Here is a 2,999-nt window from a genome sequence, read left to right as displayed (position 1 = left end):
CCCAAGCGCCATGGGTAGGCGGGAGGATAGCTGTGGGACTCTCTGACTGGCTGGGAGGACGCTGGGGGATGCGCATGCCCAGACCCGGAAACCCCAGCTCAGCTGTTGGCGGTCCTAACGATGGCCCAACCTCGCCGCCAGGAGACGCTCGAGCGCCAGGCTGGCCGCGGAGCCGCAGCCTTGGCGTCGCCCGGTGTCCCGCCGGCCACTAGCTCGCCGCGCTCCTTTGGTTGTGCCTGTGGGCGCGCGGGTCTCGCAGAGCTTCGCGGGTCGCTTTCCCCGGGCCGGGGTCACGGGTCCCCAGGGGCAGCGGAAGCCCCCCCAGGGCGCCTGGGCTTCCTTGGCGCCGGCCTGGCCCCTGTGCGGTTTCTCTGCAGCATCATTCTCCCCCCCACCCCCCACCCCAATAAACCAACTCTTCGGAAGCGCTGTGTAGCCGCCAAAGCTCTTTCCTGGCCGTTGCCCTCCTGGCGCTTCTCCACGTCCCGGGAAGGTAGGCTCTATCATCAGCCCGTTTCAGACAAGAACCCTTTCATCCTAACCTGTGCATCTCCGTGAGAAGCGGCCCAGAAACGTGGAGCCGGAGGCAGGCTTGCATCGACTGTCCAGAGTGTCCCCTCCGTTGTGACATTTTTCTACTGAGGTTGTCATCTGGCCATCCCGGGGGAGGGGTCCGGAGGTGCTAAGGGAGAAATAGCAGCTAACGCATGGCAGGCCGCACACTAGACCATTTTACCTGGTCTTCTTTAATCTCATGGATCAGAGAGCTTCTGTTAGCACCCCAGGAAACAGGTGGTGTGGGGTCAAGGTCACGTGCACCTTGTGAGGGTGCTGGGGGAGGGGCAGGAGCAGAGCTCAGCTCTGAGACCCCAGCCAGCAAGGAATAGGGCCCTGCAACTATCCCAGCCTTTCCCGTTTTAAACGGTAAAAGAAAATCCGATTTTTGTTCTTGCATTGCCTTGTAAAATGTATCTGCTTTTAAGTGAGTTACGCATTCAAAGGAAGCTTGCACCATATACGAGTTCAAAGCATGATAATAAAATGGAAACCTTGAAGCCTCAACCACAACCTCAAACAGTGGTGATAGAGTTAAGGTTTATATAAGCAGACTGTGCTCTTGACAGCCACTTATTTGAGTTCTCCAGGCACATTATCTTGTTCATGCATCACAACACACCTGTGGGATCAGCACCTTTAAACCCATTTTACAGATGAGAAAACAGACACACAGAGAGGAAGTTACCGAACAGGGCTGGCTTGAGACCCAGGTAGCTGTCCCTGGAATCTGTGCTCTACCTCTCACAGCACCTACATCATCACATCTACCTGTCTAATTCTAACCCCGTCCATGCTCCTGCCTCCTCCAGGAATAACCGCTATCATGAATGTAGCGTTTAATATTCCTTTTCATTGAAAAAAAAAAAAAGGCCCTGAAAAAACTACAAACTGGGAGAAGATATTTGCAAATCATTCATTCCGTAATGTATTTGTATCTAAAATATATATAAGACTCTTACAGCTCAGTAATAAAAAGGCAAATAGCCCAATTTAAAAATAAGCAAAGATGGGGCCTCTGGCTGGCTGAGTCAGTAGAGCATCTGACTCTTGATCTCAGGGTCATGAGTTCAAGTCCCATGTTGGGCATAGAGCCTAGTTTAAAAAAAAAAAAAAAAAAAAAAAGAGCCAAAGTGACAAACCCAATGGCAGGAACTCTGTCATAGCTGGTGAAAATAAAGAATCAGACAGCCACTTTGGAAGTCAGTTTCACAGTTTCTTACAAAACTAAACATACTCTTACCATGCGATCCAGCAATCCTACTCCTCGGTCTTGCCCCGAATGAGCTGAAAACTTTTGTCCGTCCAAAAATCTGCACAGGGATATTTGTAACAGCTTCATTCATAGTTGCCAAAATGTGGAAGCATCCAAGATGTCCTTAGGGAGGTGAATGGAGAGATGAACTTTTGTACATCCACACAATGGAATATTCTTCAGCATTAGGAAGAAATAAGTTATCGAGCCATGAAAAGACATGGAGAGGAGCACCTGGGTTGCGCAGTGGGCGGGGCAGTGCACTCTTGGTTTCAGCTCCAATTTTGGTCTCAGGGTCCTGGGATGGAGCCCCAAGCTGGGCTCCATGCTTAGTATGGAGTCTGTTCGAGACTCTCCCTCCCTCCCCCTGCCTCCCTAATAAATAATAAATAAATATTTTTTTAAAAGACATGGAGGAAATTACTAAGTGAAAAAAGCGCACCTGAAAAGGCTGCATGCGGTATAATTCGAGCATAACAGTAAAAGCCGAAATTGTGGAGGCAATAAAAAGATCGTTGGTTGCTATGGGCTGGGGGAGGGAGCGAGGAATGGATAGGCGAGACTCTGTGTGATACTCTTATTTTTTTTTTTAAAGATTTTATTTATTTATTTGACAGAGAGATCACAAGTAGGCAGAGAGGCAGGCAGAGAGAGAGGGAGAAGCAGGCTCCCTGCCGAGCAGAGAGCCCGATGCGGGGCTCCATCCCAGGACCCCGAGGTCAGGCAGAGGCTCAACCCCCTGAGCCACCCGGGCATCCCTCTGTGTGATACTCTGTGGTAGATAGCTGTCATTATACGTTTGTCCAAACCCATAGAGGGAACCCTGCTGTAACCTGTGGGCTCTGGATGACAGTGGTGTGTCCACGGAGGTTCATCAATTGTGACAAATGCTCCACTGGTGGGATGGGGGGGATGTTGATTATAGAGAGGGCTAGAGTTGGGGGGTAAGCATATAGGGGAAATCTCTGTACATTCCACTCAATTATGCTATGAACCTAAAACTGCTCTAAAAACTAAAGTCTATTTTTTTTTTAGTGGGCAAGGGATTTGAATAGCTATTTCTCCAAAAAAGGTACATAGTGACCAATAAACACATGAAAAGACATTCAACATGGTTAGTCATTAGGTAAATGATAAAATCAAAACCGTAACAAGACACCATTTCTTACCCATAGAATCCTAGAATAAA

The sequence above is a fragment of the Mustela nivalis genome (assembly GCF_964662115.1).
Source record: "Mustela nivalis genome assembly, chromosome: 7".
Taxonomy (NCBI): domain Eukaryota; kingdom Metazoa; phylum Chordata; class Mammalia; order Carnivora; family Mustelidae; genus Mustela; species Mustela nivalis.
The sequence above is the reverse complement of the archived record's forward strand: the minus strand, read 5'-3'. Positions refer to the sequence as shown.